Genomic DNA, 14,234 nt, shown 5'->3' on the forward strand with positions numbered 1-14,234 from the left:
TTTTCATAACTGGTGTGCCTGTGTAGTGAGCTAAGCAGTTTCCCCAGTGTCACCTCAAAAAGGAACAGAGCTGCAGCCATCAGGTCAACACAGGCTCTACATGCAGGTCTAGATGCAGAGGGACCTCTCACTGACTTGACCACTTGTCCTGGTGTGTCAGCTCCTTGCAGTGTCTTGTTCAAGCAGCAAAGGAGAAGATGGTGCAAGTGAAGAGCAGATGTCTGTGCTTTGCAGTGTAGTACCCAACGTCCAGAGGGATTCTGCACCATGGGAAGCTCTCCATGTAACAGTGAAGGGTGTCCTGTTTTGCCGCTCAGACACAGGTTGGCCAGTCTGCCTCCAGGAGGTGGCACAAGAAAGAGAAATTCATGGGTGGCTCTCACCCGTGAGGCAGTCCCAAATGAGCGAGCCCTTAATGTCCGTTTGGGCCATTACAGGTGCCACTTTCCCACTGCCTGTGTTGAAACAGCAGGAATTTAGGTAAGAACCACTTCAATCATTGCAACTTGCTTGCCTAAATCTCTTCTTGCAATGCAGCATTGGTACTTTTCTTAAACTGAGCAGCTGCTGTGACAGAGCTGTTCCCTTTAGTGATTACTCGTTGTCCCTCAGTGGCAGGGATTTCTGCAGATTGAAACCGCCTGCCTTTAAAACAAACGTGGCAGTCAGGAGGATCTGCCCCCTCAGGATAATAGTTTGCTTGCAGCTTTTGGCATATGCCAAACTTGCAGGTATTCCGAGGGCTGTGACTCTCAGCTGATGCCCCTAAGAAAAACCTTCACAATCACACGCAGAACACATTGAGTAGCCTGATGAATATTGATAATAGCTTCATGCTAAGGGTTGGGTTCTTCTTATTCTGGTTTTATACTCTCTGGTACAAAAGGAAGGCCCACAACCATCTCCATCCCCTGCCATCTAAGTTTTAAACCTATTCCCTGATAAGGTCAGACCCCCACCTTTTCCCTGTCTCGCTCCAGAGGGTGAGAGGAGCCAGTGGTTTGTCCTCATGCAATGGCAATAGAGGACTTCGGATTTAGCTGTAGCCCTATTGGCTGCCCCCTGTTTCCAGCTGAAGAAATTTTCTTCAACACAGATACAGGCAGTATCCTCAGTCTACCCAGTCATCAGATATTTCCTTTCTCTATTTTCCTTTTTTTTTTTTTTTTTTTTTTTGAGAGAGAAAGAATTTTGTCTTGGATTTCCAGGTTAGTTGTTTGCAAACAAATACTATTTGAAGCAAAATCATGTAAATCATGTAAGAAATATATTACATTGGGTGGGAATTAAATGATAATACCATAAAAACTTGCAGCTACTTATCCAATCGCATTAATCTGAATGGTAAGAGTAATCTATTTGAAGATTAGAATTAAACAGTAATTTATTTTAAGATTAATATTAAACAGAGGGTTACATTTAATTAAATTTAGTAGGGTGCAATTCCTGTTTGCAGGTATGAAATAAACAGCTGTAGAAAAAAAAATGACAGTTAAATGGCAGATGATTTAGCCAAAAGCTGTTGGACTTTAACAAAAGGCTGGAATGCAGAAAGGGGATTTCTATTGCTCCAAGCTGGGTAATAATATTTAATTTGAAAGGGAAGATTCATTAAAACTGGTAAATTTTCCTCTGCAAACCCTGTGTGCTCCTCTGGGCAACAAATCCTATGTGCTCTTGGTAATGGAACAGGCTGTTGTAACAGTCTTTTGTGCATCCTGATTGAAAATTCAGCTACATAACCCGCACTGAACTGTTTATCTTATGTACTTATTTAACTAACATTCAAACTGACAAGTCTCCTATTTCTGGGCTTTCTTTTTATACTTTAATGTATGCCTTATCAGATGAAGCTCAGATACTACCAAACTTTGCATGTTTTTGATTTTGCACATAAACTGAAGGGCAGAATTCCAGTCTATGTCCTCAGTCATTCAATTTTTCAAGATCTTTGAACAAGACTTCAAACCCTGCAAAAATACAACCCAAATACAGACTTGCTTCTCTGTCTGTACAAATACGTGAAAGAAACTGGTATGTCAAGTTCCAGCGTAGGAAAGCCTAATTGAAGCTTTAACTACATTCGAAACAAGAGGCAGGCAGCACTACCCAACTGCTTTATTCAAGGGCAGGAAGACATTCAGGAATAGAGCTGCTCGAATTATTCATTACAAATAAATTATCCAATTAATTTGAGCATTTTTTCTGATCATTAATAATTCACAAGTTGCTCCTGATGGTGGTGAATTTGTGCATCAGCCCTGATCCTGACAATATTTAGGCACATGTTTAGCTTTTCATATTTTCCATAATCCCATTGAACTCCATCAATTTTCTCTGTGTGCTGCAGGTGAGCCAATGGAGAGCCTGTGAACAGCTTGCTTCCCTGGGAGGTTTTAAAGGAGTAATCATTTGCTTGAGTTATGCAATATTGTGTCTGCTCCTAATTGGATGAATGACACATCTCCCAGAGAAGACCGAATGCTGAATAGCCAAAAATGAACATTCTTGTTCCAGGCCTTTTCTTTTTTTCTACACACTGAGGTTTCAGTAAAGCAGTGGTCTCGCAAGCATTTGTGTAAACAAAAACAAATACTGATGTGAATATTCATAATAGTAAATAAACCAGAATATATCCTGGAGGAATATACACAATGGGATCTGAATTTTGATTAGTCATAAGGCAGTGAGAATGAAAATACTATATATTACAAAGTATCACAAACTGCACTATTAAAAAATGGAAGGCTTTCCAAAGAAGTGTGTTGCATTACTTGGCTTCCTGGCTTATGCGTATGTTTTTAAGCTTTGTCCATCCTTAATGATCAGCAAGTTCTTGTGCACCCACTGCACAAAGCCCTGGCTCTTCCAAACTACTTTAAGCAAAGTAAAATCTCACCTGACGTCTCAGTGGCACTCCAGAAAGTTGGGAGCAGTCTCCTTCATGCCAGCCTCCTTATTCCTTTCATAAATCTTCATTCCAGTTCAACAGTGCTTATGCAAGGCTTGGTTCCAATCAGTTCCAACACTTTAAAGATTACATTGATAGAAATTACTTATTAGTTAGCCCATTTATAATGAGCTTTCTTACATTCTGGTTCCTATTTTTCCACAGTTTTGGTACCTCAGTTAACGCGCTCTCAGATATAATCAAATAATGCAGCAAGTCCCCGGTAAATAAGATATAATTAAATGTAACAATTCTCATTGATGGTTTAAATAATTATGCAAAACTAGAGCTGTGCTGACAGCTAGGTACACTGCCTTGCAAACTTTCAATTACCTGCTGTCCACCAACTGCCGTCTCCCTCAAATCAGCATGAATTGCAGCTCACTTAGGTTCTTCTCAGAAAGACCCACTCAAACAAAGCATGATTCCAGAGTCTGACATAACAAAACATGATAGCTAAAACACAAAAGGAAGCGTGCTTATTTTTGTATCTGATATCTGACAACAACTTCAATATAGTGAGGATTTGATTCAATTTTGTGTGTCAGATGGCAGTGGAGCAGACAATAAGGTGTCCACAGTATTTATAAACAGGCAAACACCACAGTTCACTGGCGAGGCAAAATAATTTTAAGTAGCACTGAACCTGTCTGCTTGCATTAGGTTGGGGCAGACTCCTTGAGAGACTAGGAAAGCTCCCATCTTTTTCCTCCTACAAAACGGTAACCACTCTCACTGCTAGCAAAGAACTTGGAACAACTCCGACTATTAAATCATTTTGTCACCCTCTCACTTAACTATTCTTTTAACAGAGACACTTCCTTTTGCACGTAGTGTAAACATAGGCATCTCCAGAGCTAGGTCTCAACTTTATTGATGCACTGTCCATGTGGCTTAGGAAAAGAAGCCTTAACCCTAGTAGCTCACAGGAATAGCCTACTAGAGTCTCCCGGCAAGAGTTTGTGCACAGGGAGGTTCTCCTTGCTTGTAAAATTTGCCCAAAGGAGTAAAAAGTGACTTGCCCTGCTTCATCCCACCTTGTGCAGGGCAGATGGTGTTGGGGAAAGACAGTGCACCTCTGTCAATGAGGGAGAGCCATGGAGAATCCCTGGAACCCAGTCCGACTGCAACAGCTTCCAGAGGAGGAAAAGAGCCAGGCTGGCCACCTGCAGCTGTCCTTAAACCACCTCCTGCCCCTGGACTGCACCAGAGATGCTGATGCCACCGGAGTGTCTTTGCTGGCAGACTCTTTGACTGGTAGCCTGCTTCCTGCTAGAGCAGTATGTCACTCAGAGGTTTTCCTTGTGGAAAAAAAAAAAAAGATAACTGTTTTCCTCTCAGAAAGTTTCATGGTGATCCTGGGAATTATTATTTGACTCTGACCATATTCAGAGGTCTATTTTCCCTCAGAATTGCCAGCTGGCCCCAAATTCCCTGCCCTGGCTGCACCCAGAAGTCTTCATCCTAATCCCAAACTATTCATCCCAACACTTCTGCTGCCATCAATAGATTTAAGATGTTTTTAATGCCTTCCTTGAACTTGCCTTGTCTCCTGTCAGCCAGCCAGAAGTGGTTTTTATCAGGAATAAGATTCAAAGAGTCTGCCCTGCAGCAATCCCATCGTGCACTTCTTTGTCAGAATCCTAATGACGATTTATATATACTTAAGAGACTATCTCCAGCTGTAAAACTGAAAAGCTTCTGGGGGTCTATACAGTTCCCTGACCTCAGACCTATTTTTATATTTTGATCTTGGGGATAGTGCCTCCCAACACTCCCCGCGGTAACAAAGTGCTAGCTTAACCAGTAGTAGCAAGACTTAAAACAGGGCACTCAGGATCAAAGTGGCTAACAAACTCAAGCATTAGCCACTGTGTCAGCCCTAGAGATAGCCACGTTAAACTGCAGCATGAATATGGCTAAGCCTCCATGCTAAAAGTGAACATTGTGCTCCCGAGGACGTGCAGCTAAAGAGCCATTTCCACCGAGGTGCGTCTGAAAGAAGGCTCCACTCCCCACGCTGAGCAGGCACCCACGGCACAAGCACTCGCCTCCCAAGCGAAGGAAAATCACTCAATTATGTTGCCTTTAAGCACCACGGAGCTATTTTTAGGATTTTTTCCCTGAGTTGTTTGCTTTCACTTTCATCCTGAACAATTACAGAAGAGATTTTGCGCTATTGATTTAGAAGAAACGAGGAAATAAGGAGAGTGTGAGAGCACTGATGAGTCTGGATTAAGAAAAAACATAGCCAGGATAAGGTTCTGTCAATGAACTGACACTTCATTTTCCTGCCATTGTGTGATTACCAGGAGAGCAGTGCACCAGCAACACGGATGATCACATGAAGGCGGGAAAACACAACTGCCGGGCTTCAAGGACAAAGCCTATTCTTACACTGCCATTCCTTAAATCCAGACATTAGAGCAAAAGGGATGAGAAAAAAAGCAGCTCACTCATGGATAGCTTACTGAGGATACTGCAAAAGATTATGCTAATCTTCGCTTCATTGTCCTCTGCAAAATGTTTTCATACCATGCCTTTTATCTGTGGAAGGGATGCACAACCTCTCGACTCTGTGACAGCGAGCACTTTCTGTGTGGTTTCTGCGTAATTAACACCAGCACTAGACCTTTTCATTTTTGCTACTCAAGCTTGTGGCCTTTTAAGGGTACCCACAGGGGAGCATCCCTCACCCCTTTGCTTGTGGCCTAAGTGATAGTCCCAGCTTATCCTTAGCTACATATACCATCTGTTAATAGCAGAAGGATCAAAAACTTTTGGCTAGCCTGCATTTTTCAAAGAATGGGGGCAGGCAGCATAAACAATACAGGAGACACAATTTCTGAGAGTTCTAATTTTCAGTTAGGTCCTAAAGCCTTTGGGTTTTATTTAAACTGCCACTGCATTATCATCTAGATTATGTTCACATGCACAGTCATCTAAGGAGGTAGTCTGAATTGGATAAAAGTCAGCATTTAAGATAAAATCCATCCTCACATAGTCCTATTTTATCAAAGAACTGTGACATGTTCAATACTCAGATTTTTTTCACCGATCTATACACAACCCACATTGAAGCAACAATCTTGTCCTAAAGCGAACACCCTAATTTTTGAGGATAAAACCCAATACCTGAGACTGTATTTAGTATCACCCATAGAGGGAATCGCACCCCACTAGTGACACAGGAATTGCCTCTGAGCAGCACAAACCCAATGAAAATTAAAATACTGTGGTGCTTCACCATTAATGCTTATTTGCATCATTTTTCCTATAAGCAGACTTTCTATATCAGATTTTAACTAATTAAGCATCTGAATACATGCACTTGGAAGACTTGCCTAGTTCTTTCTGTCCAGGAACATCATTTCACTGTGTCCAGACCCCCAGCAGCCCACGCTGCGTGGGTGCCTTGGCCACCAGTCTTTCCTGGGAAGGCAGGGAATGCCGCAGGCAGCTCTGCCAAGCAGCGCGCGGGCAGCCTTGCTGCTGGCTCTGCCCGTTGTGCCAGGAGCAGCAGCAGCCCAGGAGCAGCCTGCCCGCAGCGCAGCAGGCCGCCGGGCAGCAGGGCAGCCTCTCCAGGAGGCCTGGGCCTGCCCACGCAGCCGCCAGCCCCGCGGAAGCTCGAGCGGCTCAGCTGCATCTCCCGCCACTTTTGACATGGTGGGAAGGCTCCCAGGTGCCCATCGACAGGTCGCTGTTGTTTATGAAATTATAAACTTAAGCAGTCCTGAAAAGAGGTGGTATTATACGGAGCAACGAGACTCCAACGTTACCTTTCTGGGCACGAACTCGGATAGACGGAGCCAGGCTGGGGCACGGCTGGGCTGGAAGAACCAGAGGTGGTTCTGAACTAGGGATGGGCACAGCTCCTCCTTACATTTTCTTGTGCATTGACATATCCTTCACTCCCTGCGGAAGACAAATGTGCCTTGAGATAGTTTGGCAACGTGACAGATGGTAACTACCACTGTGGCTTATTATAGTGCTGCCAATGTCTCAGATGTGCATTAAACTCATACACTGACAGGAAGTCTCAGGGAAATGTTCTACATTTTTCTGCACAGGCATAATCGCTTTTTTTAAGAAAAAAAATAAAAAGTATAAAAGACATGAAGATTTAAAATCCTATCTGTCAGGATGTCCTGCACTGAAGGGTAGATGCTATGGAGAAACTCCACGTTCCCAGTCTGCAGTAACACCATGTTCTCATAGATGAAACCAGCTTGTTCATCACTGCACATAAAGAACTGGAAAGCCTCAAGACTCTAGCCAGTTTTCTGCCAAAGAAGTAAAAAAAAAAAAACAAAATAAAACAACTATTTACACTATCTACTTTTCAGAAAAACAGAAAATAAGGGCTTGAAAGAGAGATTACTTTAAAATTTATTGTTGGAAGTACTGGAAGTACAGAAAAAAATCCTTATTACTTCAGTGTCCTGATTTAGTTTTTCATTTTTTACAAAAAAAAAAATATTATCCTTTGAACTGTTAAGGCCTTATATACACTCAAGCCCCAAACCAGTTTCCAAAACAAATGAACATGAATGTGTCATGTGCTGGCAGCTCCTGTGCGTGTGTGCGTGGGAAAAAAACAAGCCATAATTTGTGATTATAGCTTCTTTTTTTTTTTTTTTTTTTTTTTTTTTTTTCTCATCCTTGGAGAGGCTGCCAAGAGCAGAGCTTTAAAAAACTGGGCTTAGACTGTCTGGACAAAACAAAGTGAATATCCAGCTACACTATCTCAGGTTCTAAATTAGCACTTCATTTTATTTAGTCTTTATTTTCATAGGCGCTGATATTCATGTCTGATTTTATAAAGAAATTTAGTAACTATTTGAAAAAGCAACTGCAGTGAAGCTGCCACAGAAGAAACCGAGAAAACAAATATAACTAATATATTGAAGCAGCTGTACCAGAAAAAGTTCTTGATCTGGAAAAGCAGATTTGGAAGCCACTTTTGTATTTTCTTTAAATAGGAATTACTCAAGGTTGCTATTGTTATAAAAATAGTCACGTGTGTACCAAAGAGAATTCCAGCAAAGGTTATGGCTGGAATTCAAGCAGGATTTAAGTCATTTGTGATAAAAATCTGAACAACAGGCTGCTCATATAGTGTCCTACCTATAAAACTGATTAAATCAACCAGATAAAATTAAAGAAGTAGAAAGTTGCATTAATATTTTTCATCCTTTCTTTTGGCAATGAAATTTTTCAGTGTGGTAACAGAGGGAAAAAAATAAAAAGTATTAATAAAAACAAACTTTTTTTTTTCCCAGTTCTCATGAAGCTCCACTGACATACATGGCATTACTTCCCATTTGCACCAGCTCAATGGAAAAGTGAACAAAGTATTTGCCTCTGAATGCCAAATATCAGAATTATGATTCATGCAGACAGGAACAATTTAAGATTACCTCTGTGACATGTGGATAATTTTAAATCAATCCGAATAGGGCATTTTACAAACAAATAAAAAATTGTAGCATAATTACAACACATCCTTGTTGCTGATATTCACAGAAGGCTCAAAATGCCCATATAATAAGCATTCCTGTAAACTGTCTGAAATTATTTAAAAAAAGGCAATTTATCTTCCTACCTTCACCACAACTCTGATACTGTGATTCTTCTAACAAAATAAAACAGGCTTGTGTTTGTAGGAGCAAAGCCTTCATTAGATCTGAAATAACATCAAAGCCTCATGTTCCTTGCTCACAAATCTCCTGTTTTTATAAATACTCCCAAAATATCCCATGATTTTGGAAAGGGAAGTTTCCTAGTGCCTCTTTAAATGAGCTTTTAAAAAAGCAATCTGAAGTGCCTCTCTAAGGATCCAGTCTGTTGAAATCTTATATGACCTAGAGACAAAAAGTCTCTGCGGCAGCTCAGGTTTTCTGTAATAAATATACAAATAATATAACTTGAGTTTCTTAAGATTAGAAGTCCAGTTAGTCGTGACAGTCCCTGCAAATGCTAGAGGTAACCAGTTTCTGTCTTCAGCATTGCAATTTTGTGGAATTACATTACACCAGCTCTTACATACCTCAGAAAAACAGCATTGCTGTGAAAACACCACTTACTGGCTACCTAGAGTTTTACTTGCTATAAGCTGTTTAGGCCACATGAAACCTGCAATACACTGTTAGATCTTTACAAATTTCATGAAATCTTTTTCGGATATCCCAAAAATCCTGAACTGCTTGAATCTTTTGTCTCCCAGCACTGGGGACTGACCCATAATCTCTTTCCCAGCCAGTATTCCAAATCTGCAGCCAACCTTGTCACTGACTCCAACAGCTGCTTAAATTCACCAGAGGGGATACCAGCAATCCTACTTCTAAAAGAACACCACAAGGCTTACGTTCATGATGCCTTGAGGAGACACTGAAAGGAAGGTCAGAGGTGAAGAAAAGATAAAGTGCAGTACAAGAAGATCAGTAAAGTTGAATCTTCTTGATGAAAAACTCATGTCTGCTTCTTCAAGATGCAAACAACATAACTTCATTTCAAAAAGCCTCTGGTTTTTGTTGATTTTTTTCCCCTCTCTTTTGGTTTGGAGTATTTTGAAGTTTATTGAAGGGGTTTTTCTTTTTCTCTCTTTTTTTTTTTTTTTTTTTAGGTCAGAGCTCTGTGCATCTAAAAGCCTTATTCAGTTGTTCTTGTCACGAGTACTTTGTCTTACACAGGCTGCATTACTCTTGTAAACAGAGGCAGCATCAAAGTGAAAGCAGATAGAGTCACATCAGTGGATTAAGGCCTTCTGCATGATAAAGTAGCTACCTAGGGTGGGATAAACTTAATATGTGAAAGAATGTTATTGAGGAGGAATAAAGTGCCAAAACTCTGTCATTCTCTTCGTAATGTCCTAATCTAATGCCTGACACCAAGGCCTTAGGCCAGTGTTAGTGTTAATCAATGAAATACCCATCTGTGTTCCCTGTCCTTATCGCTATTTAAAACTAGCCTAAACTCAATTATTTTCCCTTAGAGACCAAGATGGGATATTAAGTTGAGTGAAAGGGATTGTGTCCCACAAAGAAATCCCAGTGTTAAAATGCAGAGGTGTCAACATTGCTAACTAAATTTCAGTTAAACAGAGATTAAATGCTGGTTCTTTGGACATGAAACATTGCCTAGATTGAATCTGGTTAAAAAATCCGTATTTAGACAGCGGCTAAAAACTGCTAAGCAGTTTAATCAACTTATAATGTAAATTTTGTTCCCTCATATGCATTATTTATCCCCTGCAATAAGCATTGCACAATAAATGTTTGAAGAGCACACTCCAGTAAAGCAATAGGAAAGCACAGCCTCTTGCTGTTACCCAAAGCTGTGAATGATACAGACATTTCCAGATATATAATGGTTATCTGAGGGGTATGTAATTTATCCCACGAGTGAACTGCAAATCTCATAATTCAAGACTGCCTTAGTCACGAATGAGTTATGGAGGTGTTTTTCACAAGTGGGATTAATCTCATATCCCATCGATGCTCATTATTGTATTTTTGCTTTATGCCTCCAAGGTATAAAATATTATCTTTTTTATTTTATTAAATTTTCCAACTTGTGTGGCTTGCCCTTCAAGTTCTTTTTTTTTTTTTTTTTAAATTAGAACTCTGAGAAGACAGGAAGACTCTGTAGAAGTAGACTAATATTAAGGGCACTTCCAAGTGGATATATAACAAAGAGAAAAATAAGCCTCCGAATTGAAAAAGAATTAATACTTTCAGCTTCTTGGTGATGAGTACTTTCTGCAGTTAATTTCTGAATATTCCGGCCAGGATTTGCTCCCGTTCTCTCTGCTGAACTCTTCATGCAGATTTCTTTAGAATTTTCTGTTTCCTCATTTAATAGTAAATAAGTTGATTATGCTTCACCACAGCCACATCCTCACATCTTTTTTTTTTTTTTTTTTGAAACTTTTTAAGATTGATAGTCAAAATGTTACATAAATGAACAGCAAAAGAAACATACATGTTCTTAGAATTATACGGATTAAAAAAGGTAGTGACTAAAATCTTATTAGCGTTTCGAACATGGCCACCATAGCCATACCAGGAACCAAACCAAACCAAACAAAACAACAAAAAACACCCACAAAAAACAGGAAATACATCTTTTCAGTTCTTTTTCTGACAGTATTTCTCCAAGCTCACCTGTCCTTATAGGATAATCCTTACTGTGAGATACCATCCATCTTTGGCTCTGTATCCCTTCAAACCATCACTATAAATTTCTTGATTGCCACTTTGCGTTTCTATTTAGTATCTCAATCAAACTGGCTATGTGAAGAGGTCTGTAGCATCGTCTTAATGCCAGTAAGCAGCAGGTACTGAAGGGGGTTTTGGTGCTGTGATTGATTTTTTCTTTCCTCTTATCCCTAAGTGTGGACATACATGTGGCGGAGTTTATGACTGGGAGTCCCTGATCTTTCATTCGCCTCTCCACCAAAACTTAAACTTAACATATACTTTCTCACTGGTGAGACATGAGTTTTCTCCTTTGTAAAGTAGCTTTCTACTTCTTCAGACTTGAAGACTTTTTCATTTAAAAAAAATGACAGATTTCTGCCTTGGTAACAGAGGAGATGCCAGACATCAGAGCTGGTTTTATGTAGTTTACAGTCAAGAGAAAAAAAAATAAAAAAGAAAGAAAAAAAAAAAAAAACCAAACATGATTGTGTGAGGGTGTTTGCTTTTTTTTTTTTTTTCCCTCCAAGAGGGAGGGATACAATATTTCAAATTATAGGCAGTTGTGAAATTTTGGTTTACACACTGCAGAAAACGTAAGTAGTTCTTGGGTCATTTAGATATTTCTCAAGGTGACAGTTGGAAAAGTTCATAAAAACAAGCCTTGTTTGAAGCCTGAAAAAGTAATTTTGTCAAGATTTACGGGCAGTATTAAAGACTTGAGGAACTAAGGGATTCAAAAATCTGCTTCTAACATAGCTGAGTGAGCTTCAGCCTGTACTTTAGAAGGCACTGTATCTTCTTGGGTTAGCAGAAATTGTTAATGATAATATAGAATAGAAGGTTGGTGCGAGGACTTCCCTTAAAAAAATTATGCTTTTTAGATACATTCTCCTCTCCAAGGTCTCAGTATTGCTTTGACTGAATAAAATTGTTCCTAGAGGGTTGCATTACAAAGGCTGAGTCTACCCTATTTTGATGATTCCCAAACTTAAAGAGAGGCACACACCACAATAAATAAAAAGGCGCTTCTAGTAGCAGGCATTTAGAAGTCCCATACTGGTGAAAATTTGAAGCCAGCTGTATACAGTACTCATCACAAATCAACCTTTCATGTTACAGTGACAGACCCTAAAGGAATATGCTGGTTTAAAATTCTTCGTTCTTCATTACATCTTTTTGCAAACTTGTGGTTACTTGAGCCGCTGGTGGCTAGGTAGAGGTGTCCAAGGAGGTCACAGAAAAGCTCACACTTGGCAACCAGGGTAAAGTTTTGCTCCCACCCTACTTGCTTCATGCTCCAGCCCAGCATTAGAGGCCACTCTGTTATTACGGCTCCTGTCTCACGAGACAGTCATAAAACCAGCGACTTCGTCCACTTGTGTTATAAATAAAAGCCCAGGCTCTCTGCCACAAGTTCCACAGGCTGCATTAATACTGCAGCTCTAATTCATTCTTTCTACTTAAATCCTCCTGCAGTTGTTAAGAGCATTGCTTACTTTCTGTCTGTAATTGCTAGATGCTACTTCTGTGCAGGGTAAATACATACTATACTGTAGAGGTGGCTGCATTTCAGTGGGAGTGAAATGCTTCCCTGCTTAAGCAGGATGCAGAAAGTATGGTCAACCACTTGAAATCCTTGCATGAAACATGTTCTGTGAACTTCAGGATGCTGGGGGAGGGAGTGCCTCAGGCTAGGCACTAATGCTTACAAAAGGACTTGATATAGCATGGTGCTTGCTTTCTTTTAACTTTGGAGAGGTAAGAGGTCCCAGAAAAAAAAAATGAGGCAGAGGAGCAGATTGCCTCAGAGCACATCACACACAAGCAGAATCTGAATCTAAATCTGCCAATGCAACTGCAGGAAACGAGCTTCCCTTTTACAAATGGAGACCTGGGATGTAAAGAGGCAGGGGATTTATCTGGAGGCAAATAGGCAGGCTTTGGCAGAGCCGAGGACAAAATCCCCATGCCCCGTGGCCCTCCGCACAATTTCAGCCCTGGGTCACCCTCCCAAGCCAGGCCCTGCCCCACCTCCACGGCAGGGCTGGAGCTATGAGCTACCAGACAGCCAATCTCATGCAAGAGGAACAACCTAATGCAATTCCAATATAAATTATGTATGAACATTGTGGCATAAGACAGTTGGAAAGCGCATTGTGTAATTCAGCAATTCAATCACGTTTGTTGTTAGTGTACAGTACCGTACACTGTAGTTTGAGAGGGGAACTGTTTCAGAGTCAAGTGGATCAAAAACAGTCTATGAAAGCCAACTAAAAAGGCTATTGTACTTAGTTGGCTGAAGTGGAGAATGAAGTGCTCTCCCTCAATTAAGGAAAGTGTGGTGGAGCTGATTAACCTGCTTGTTACCTTGGTAACCCGAGATTTAGATTGTGAATGAATACATAAGGCCACAGATACGTTTTATCAGACAAGAGTCTAATAAACAGTTTGAGTGAGAGAACTATAGGACTGAGAGGTCCTGACACTTAAATCTGTTTATGAGGTAGCACTTAATTGATAAGCAGCAGCCAGTGCTAGTAGGTATGTTAAGTCAGCAATAAATAGCATAGACAGGCACATACTATGCTGCAGCTGCCTTACACATTGTGCACACAGACCCAAACACTCCAAATCCTTCACTGGAGCAAGTTCCCTGAGCCACAGTCAGAGCTACCTGCCTTTCAGAGGGGCTGAACCTTCACAGCGTCCCCTGAAGTCACCAGAGTTGCTGCATGCAAAGTGCCCGTGCCGCACCTTGCTCAGCTCAGCGCTCTGCTCACTTCATTCCCTGTCTTTTGTGCATCCCAGGCTAATGGTTAAGACTTCATATTTATTAAGTTTCTTTCACCAGCCTCCACCCCTCTCTCGAAAAGGCCTGAGGCTACATTCTCCCCTCAGTTACACCTGTCCAATCCCATTGACTTCAGTGAGATTGAACAGGTGTAAGCAAGGAGAAAATTTGGACCCCTGTTGTCTAGGAATTGCATTATCTATGTTCACCACTGCCTTGACTTTATGTCACCGGCAAATATAATTAATTTATAGTTTGTCTTACTCTCTTAGTTGTTTAATAAATAGATGAA

Source organism: Nothoprocta perdicaria, unplaced genomic scaffold, assembly GCF_003342845.1.
Source record: "Nothoprocta perdicaria isolate Ctin4 unplaced genomic scaffold, notPer1 scaffold_20, whole genome shotgun sequence".
Lineage (NCBI taxonomy): Eukaryota > Metazoa > Chordata > Aves > Tinamiformes > Tinamidae > Nothoprocta > Nothoprocta perdicaria.